This window comes from Thalassophryne amazonica, chromosome 1 (genome assembly GCF_902500255.1).
Source record: "Thalassophryne amazonica chromosome 1, fThaAma1.1, whole genome shotgun sequence".
In the NCBI taxonomy this organism is placed as follows: domain Eukaryota; kingdom Metazoa; phylum Chordata; class Actinopteri; order Batrachoidiformes; family Batrachoididae; genus Thalassophryne; species Thalassophryne amazonica.
Window position 1 is genome coordinate 117,944,396 of NC_047103.1, and position 7,926 is coordinate 117,952,321.

The 7,926-nt window shown below is 39.6% G+C and overlaps 1 non-coding gene across 1 annotated transcript; it reads right to left on the reverse strand.

The window, feature by feature from the left end:
- Window positions 1–2,468: 2,468 nt before the first annotated feature.
- LOC117521256 lies at window positions 2,469–2,663 on the reverse strand. Its single transcript, XR_004563916.1, has one exon. It is a non-coding gene; the product is annotated as a U2 spliceosomal RNA (small nuclear RNA).
- Between the last annotated feature and the right edge of the window lie 5,263 nt (window positions 2,664–7,926).

The following is a 7,926-nucleotide window of genomic DNA, read 5'->3' on the forward strand; positions in this document are numbered from 1 at the left end:
CCCGTTTTTAAGTTATAAAATACATCTATCAACTGTTTCAGAAGACCATAACAGGTCGGTTTAACATAGAAAAGGTAAATAATACTCACAGACGTATGCTCTTTAGGGTTTTAGCGGGGGGAAATTTAGCGAAAGAAAGAAAGAATAAACGAAGCAATAGGTCAAAGCATTGCTTCAATCTGCGAACCACTGCTTGGATTGGTTCACGGTTCAAAGCAAAGCCGCGCTGCAGAAAAGTTGATTACAGGCGCACATGACGTGAAATATATATATATAAACATTAAACTGAAGCCAAGAGTAATGAGGCTGTTTGTTTTAAAAATGTAAGGAATAGAAAGTACAGATACGTGTGTGAAAATGTAATGAGTAGAAGTCAGAAGTAGGCAGAAAAATAAGTAAAGGAGTAAAGTATAGATACCTAAAAAGTGTACTTAAGTACAGTAACGAAGTATTTGTACTTCGTTACTTGACCCCTCTGGACAAATCAGATGAACTAGCAATATAATCAGCATCAAACTGACTGCACTCAGGCTGACTTTCACTTGAATCTTCAGGTGTTTGATAAACAGATCTTCTGAGTTACGATCACCATCATCCTCCAATTCAATGTCACGTTTCCCCACACAGTTGTGATCCGTGAGAGGCGAGTAAACATTAGCTTGCCACTGTACTGCTACATCTGACATTTGTAGTGTTGTCTGGGTGGATGCATCTGTCATAAAAGGTGAACACTGCACACTTATGGATGTGGCACTGGACTGGTACACAGTGTTGTTAGAATCTTCCAGGGCTAACATGGTGTCCAGTGGCTGCGGGTCGACCGTAGCTGTAGCAGTAGCAGTAGCCATGGGCTGGCGCAGGTACGTCTCTAACCTCTCTCGCCTTTCGCGTGTTTTAGTCCTATTTTCACTAGTTACTCGTGGACGATTTTTCTTCTTGTGGGGAAATATGACAGGCACTGCATCTGGTTTAAGACGTCGTTTGTATCCAGAAACACCAACAAGTTCCCTCATTAGCTAAGGCAGGTGAAAATCCTCAAATGCATCCGAGTTGAAGTGACGTGAGCACAGCCGCGGGTCTTTCGGCAACTGCACTCTTCCACAAGCATCCTCCCACTTTTTCCTTAACTTTCTTTCTTTTGGAAAGCAATGAAGGCTTACCTCGCTTTCTTTGTTGCCCTTAGACTGAAAATTGCATCCAAAAGCCGCGCACTGTGGCATTTTATCTCGGTATAAAAACTAGCTAACACTGTTTTCGCTTGCAACCTTTCTACGTCATCACCCCCAGAATGCATTGCGCAGGCAAAAACATGGCGGCCGCGTTGTATTTAATTACGTGATAAATAAACGCTATTTTATATCATTCAAGACTTTTTTATGCACTTCTAACTATATATTATAACAGCAGACGTCAGTGTTTCAATTTTTTGACAAATTTGATGTTATAGTCGGGGTTCCTTTTAAAGCGCGGTGATCAGCACACCTGCACTGAGCTTTGGATGAAGCCACGATTTTGTCCCACCCCCGGATGCTGAGCTTCTCTGGGAGTGAATGGAGCTGTGGGTTGTTAGTCTTGAAAAGTACTGCAACAGCATTGTGCTTATAACATTTATTGGCACTATGTGGCGCCCGTGCGCTTAGTTTTTCATGCTCTTCATAAATTCAGTGTCTTTATTTCTTTATATCATTTCCTGTTTGGTGCCTATAAACTGCATGTCTGCATGTTTTTTCCTTGCAACTTTTGTAGGTGTATAGATAGAAATCCATCTCTAAGCTCATGAACAGTCAAAGTGATGTATATCTCAATTTTCTGTTGAATGTACAATTTTTGTTTTTCTCCTCTTCACACACTTTCAAAAGACTTTGAAAAGACTTATTTTAGACATGTTAAGAGAGTGTGCACTGTTTCTGGAGATACTGCAAGACCAGATCGATGCAAGGAGTCATTGTAGTTCAATTGTTAAAAAAGCACATTTTGTAATAAGAAGTATTTTTAATACAGTCAAGGGCCATGACTACATGTTCTACTTATCCTTGTATAAAAGTTATGTCCGTTCAATATTGGAATCCTCTAATTGTGTCTGGTCACCTGTAGAATCTGTTCAGCGTTATTTTACTAGAAGATTAGATGTTTGAAAAGGGCTTTCATACCCTGAGAGACTTAATTTGTTTGGTTTAGAATCGCTAGAGTGCAGACCCATGAAAGCGGATTTGTTATGTGATAACCAATTTAAATATCAGTAATTGTATTAAGACGTATCATCATAGTAGAGGTCATGCCCATAATTTGTACCATTTTTATAGCAGAACAGAAACAAGAAAAAACTTCTGGGCAAATAGACTTGTTGAACTCTGGAATTCTCTAGATAGTAATGTTGTTAGTTGCTCTACTTTTAAGATGTTTAAAAATGCTCTAAACAAAGTTCCATTTTAATGGAGGGGGAGTTACATTTTATATACCCCCCTGTTTTTATGTACCATTTTTATTTAATTATTATGGTGGTAAATAAAATGAACAAAAAAACAGACAGAGCAAGCCCCTATTTCATCTCCCTGTTTCAAAAAACAATTTAATATATGGCCCCCACGTAAGAAACATATCAGCTACTAAATTAATCAAAACAAATACTACACTTGATCTTAACCAAAAGAACAAGAAGTGATTCTGGGGGAAAGGTTCGACAGCCAACACTTCAACCATACAGTCACTTTCACTTATGGTGTCACATCTGATGGATCGAAATAATATAGTTTCACATCAAAAATATACAACATATAACATATAGTTGAATATAAATTGTAGAAAAATCACAAAATACTTTGTTTTAATGCATTTGGTGGACTGTAAAAAATTGAAAAATGCAGCGACCCAAATCATGGCTTTGATCGTTTATCGTAGTGGAGGGCGCACACATCCAAGACAAAAACATCAGCAGGTGCCAAATCAAAAAACGTATGTAGAAGGGGGAAGGATCTGCACACTGCTTGTAAAAGACTTAATTTATTGGGAGTAGCAACGTTTCGATCATAAGGCACTGCACTGCGGTGGTTTGAATCATATTTGTCTAATAGATTACAATTTGTTCATGTAAATGGGGAATCTTCTTCACAGACTAAAGTTAATTATGGAGTTCCACAAGGTTCTGTGCTAGGACCAATTTTATTCACTTTATACATGCTTCCCTTAGGCAGTATTATTAGACGGTATTGCTTAAATTTTCATTGTTACGCAGATGATACCCAGCTTTATCTATCCATGAAGCCAGAGGACACACACCAATTAGCTAAACTGCAGGATTGTCTTACAGACATAAAGACATGGATGACCTCTAATTTCCTGCTTTTAAACTCAGATAAAACTGAAGTTATTGTACTTGGCCCCACAAATCTTAGAAACATGGTGTCTAACCAGATCCTTACTCTGGATGGCATTACCCTGACCTCTAGTAATACTGTGAGAAATCTTGGAGTCATTTTTGATCAGGATATGTCATTCAAAGCGCATATTAAACAAATATGTAGGACTGCTTTTTTGCATTTACACAATATCTCTAAAATCAGAAAGGTCTTGTCTCAGAGTGATGCTGAAAAACTAATTAATGCATTTATTTCCTCTAGGCTGGACTATTGTAATTCATTATTATCAGGTTGTCCTAAAAGTTCCCTAAAAAGCCTTCAGTTAATTCAAAATGCTGCAGCTAGAGTACTGACGGGGACTAGAAGGAGAGAGCATATCTCACCCATATTGGCCTCTCTTCATTGGCTTCCTGTTAATTCTAGAATAGAATTTAAAATTCTTCTTCTTACTTATAAGGTTTTGAATAATCAGGTCCCATCTTATCTTAGGGACCTCGTAGTACCATATCACCCCAATAGAGCGCTTCGCTCTCAGACTGCAGGCTTACTTGTAGTTCCTAGGGTTTGTAAGCGTAGAATGGGAGGCAGAGCCTTCAGCTTTCAGGCTCCTCTCCTGTGGAACCAGCTCCCAATTCAGATCAGGGAGACAGACACCCTCTCTACTTTTAAGATTAGGCTTAAAACTTTCCTTTTTGCTAAAGCTTATAGTTAGGGCTGGATCAGGTGACCCTGAACCATCCCTTAGTTATGCTGCTATAGACGTAGACTGCTGGGGGGTTCCCATGATGCACTGTTTCTTTCTCTTTTTGCTCTGTATGCACCACTCTGCATTTAATCATTAGTGATCGATCTCTGCTCCCCTCCACAGCATGTCTTTTTCCTGGTTCTCTCCCTCAGCCCCAACCAGTCCCAGCAGAAGACTGCCCCTCCCTGAGCCTGGTTCTGCTGGAGGTTGCTTCCTGTTAAAAGGGAGTTTTTCCTTCCCACTGTAGCCAAGTGCTTGCTCACAGGGGGTCGTTTTGTCCGTTGGGGTTTTACATAATTATTGTATGGCCTTGCCTTACAATATAAAGCGCCTTGGGGCAACTGTTTGTTGTGATTTGGCGCTATATAAAAAAATTGATTGATTGATTGATTGATAGATCTTCTTCAGGCATCTTACAAAAGTTAAAAAACAATCAGAATAAGTAGAGGAGGCCTGCACAGCTGATTGGCAGTTAGGTAATCAGCTGATAGTCAGCTGTTCTAATTAGGCCTGATAAGCAATTGTTAGAGATAAACAATCCTGATTTTTATCAGCTGTGCAGGCCTCCTCTACTTATTCTGTCTGTTTTTTAACTTGTAGAAGATCTATGATTGATCTGAAGAAGATCTGAAGAAGATCTATGATCGAAACTTTGCTACTCCCAATAAATTAAGTCTTTTACAAGCAGTGTGCAGATCCTTCCCCCTTCTACTTTGATCGTTTTTATCGGTCACGTGATAGGGTCTGGTCCAATAGAATTGTAAAAAAAATGACCGTTCAGTTTTCAAACCTCGGAATGAAAAAAAAAAAACATGATACACATATATTAGTGTTAACATATTTTACGTAATTTGAAATAAGCACAACCGCAGCTGCTGATAATCCAAAAGTCTTCTTTAGAATAAAGAAAGTGTTACTGAACAACTTGTTTATCATTGGACCTCGATCACTCTCTAGTGGACAGCAGCACAAACTACAGCTGACATCTGCAAAATGCCCAAGACTGTCTGCAGCCCCGCAGCCTCCCTTCTCATAGCGCTTGTCTCATGACCTCTTTTGTGGTGTACGTCAGCCACGCCCCCTGCGCATTTACATTTCAAAATAAAAGCTCACGTCACATAGGGGCTGCCTATTCATGGCGAGCACACGCAATTAGTCTGATTGGCTGAACCTGTCTTAGTTTGATTGCGTGAACTTGGCTCGGCCTTTATGGAACCTCTTTCACTTCATCTCATTTGATAGGCTTATTCAAGTCAGGTGTTTCACATTAAGCGCCGCTTTTCTGAGCTTGCGTCATGGAATGGGCCTCAGAGCAGAGGATCCTCGGTTCAAAGCCCAGCCTGACCAGAAAGCTCCTTAATCCCCTAGTTGCTCCCGGTGTGTAGTGAGCGCCTTGTATGGCAGCATTCTCACAAGGGGGTGAATGTGAGGCATTATTTGTTAAGCGCTTTGAGCGTTTGATGCAGATGGAAAAGCGCTATATAAATGCAGTCCATTTACTCATCGGTTCCCTACAAAATGATGCATGTGCAGTGAAGGCAGGAAGACCGATCAAAAGGGGGACTGTTCAGACCACAGTTGGTGTTGACTAATCGTTCCCCTCAGAAATGATCCAGTGGATCGCTCAATGGTTAGTATTTGTGAAGTATATTGGCCACCATGTGACCACTCGCATGTACTGCTCCTGAACGGTCTTTTGTTTAACCAAGTGCAGGCCACTTTATTCTTTGTGATTTTACCCCCCCCCCCCAAAAAAAAAAACAAAAACAAAACAAAAAAAACACACCATGTGTAGGTATAAATTGCATAAATCGCCAGTTCAAAGGCTGTGGATATTTCACCTGTGCGTATGATTGAAATGGAACGTAATGAACAATATTTTGAAGAGTTCTGTCCCTTATTCTATAAGATCTTCACTTAGCCTGGAAAAAGAGTCTGTTGCTCTATAAAAAAGCCCTCCGTAAAGCTAGGACATCTTTCTACTCATCACTAATTGAAGAAAATAAGAACAACCCCAGGTTTCTTTTCAGCACTGTAGCCAGGCTGACAAAGAGTCAGAGCTCTATTGAGCTGAGTATTCCATTAACTTTAACTAGTAATGACTTCATGACTTTCTTTGCTAACAAAATTTTAACTATTAGAGAAAAAATTACTCATAACCATCCCAAAGACGTATCGTTATCTTTGGCTGCTTTCAGTGATGCCGGTATTTGGTTAGACTCTTTCTCTCCGATTGTTCTGTCTGAGTTATTTTCATTAGTTACTTCATCCAAACCATCAACATGTTTATTAGACCCCATTCCTACCAGGCTGCTCAAGGAAGCCCTACCATTATTTAATGCTTCGATCTTAAATATGATCAATCTATCTTTGTTAGTTGGCTGTGTACTACAGGCCTTTAAGGTGGCAGTAATTAAACCATTACTTAAAAAGCCATCACTTGACCCAGCTATCTTAGCTAATTATAGGCCAATCTCCAACCTTCCTTTTCTCTCAAAAATTCTTGAAAGGGTAGTTGTAAAACAGCTAACTGATCATCTGCAGAGGAATGGTCTATTTGAAGAGTTTCAGTCAGGTTTTAGAATTCATCATAGTACAGAAACAGCATTAGTGAAGGTTACAAATGATCTTCTTATGGCCTCGGACAGTGGACTCATCTCTGTGCTTGTTCTGTTAGACCTCAGTGCTGCTTTTGATACTGTTGACCATAAAATTTTATTACAGAGATTAGAGCATGCCATAGGTATTAAAGGCACTGCGCTGCGGTGGTTTGAATCATATTTGTCTAATAGATTACAATTTGTTCATGTAAATGGGGAATCTTCTTCACAGACTAAAGTTAATTATGGAGTTCCACAAGGTTTTGTGCTAGGACCAATTTTATTCACTTTATACATGCTTCCCTTAGGCAGTATTATTAGACGGTATTGCTTAAATTTTCATTGTTATGCAGATGATACCCAGCTTTATCTATCCATGAAGCCAGAGGACACACACCAATTAGCTAAACTGCAGGATTGTCTTACAGACATAAAGACATGGATGACCTCTAATTTCCTGCTTTTAAACTCAGATAAAACTGAAGTTATTGTACTTGGCCCCACAAATCTTAGAAACATGGTGTCTAACCAGATCCTTACTCTGGATGGCATTACCCTAACCTCTAGTAATACTGTGAGAAATCTTGGAGTCATTTTTGATCAGGATATGTCATTCAAAGCGCATATTAAACAAATATGTAGGACTGCTTTTTTGCATTTACGCAATATCTCTAAAATCAGAAAGGTCTTGTCTCAGAGTGATGCTGAAAAACTAATTCATGCATTTATTTCCTCTAGGCTGGACTATTGTAATTCATTATTATCAGGTTGTCCTAAAAGTTCCCTAAAAAGCCTTCAGTTAATTCAAAATGCTGCAGCTAGAGTACTGACGGGAACTAGAAGGAGAGAGCATATCTCACCCATATTGGCCTCTCTTCATTGGCTTCCTGTTAATTCTAGAATAGAATTTAAAATTCTTCTTCTTACTTATAAGGTTTTGAATAATCAGGTCCCATCTTATCTTAGGGACCTCGTAGTACCATATCACCCCAATAGAGCGCTTCGCTCTCAGACTGCAGGCTTACTTGTAGTTCCTAGGGTTTGTAAGAGTAGAATGGGAGGCAGAGCCTTCAGCTTTCAGGCTCCTCTCCTGTGGAACCAGCTCCCAATTCAGATCAGGGAGACAGACACCCTCTCTAATTTTAAGATTAGGCTTAAAACTTTCCTTTTTGCTAAAGCTTATAGTTAGGGCTGGATCAGGTGACCCTGAACCATCCCTTAGTTA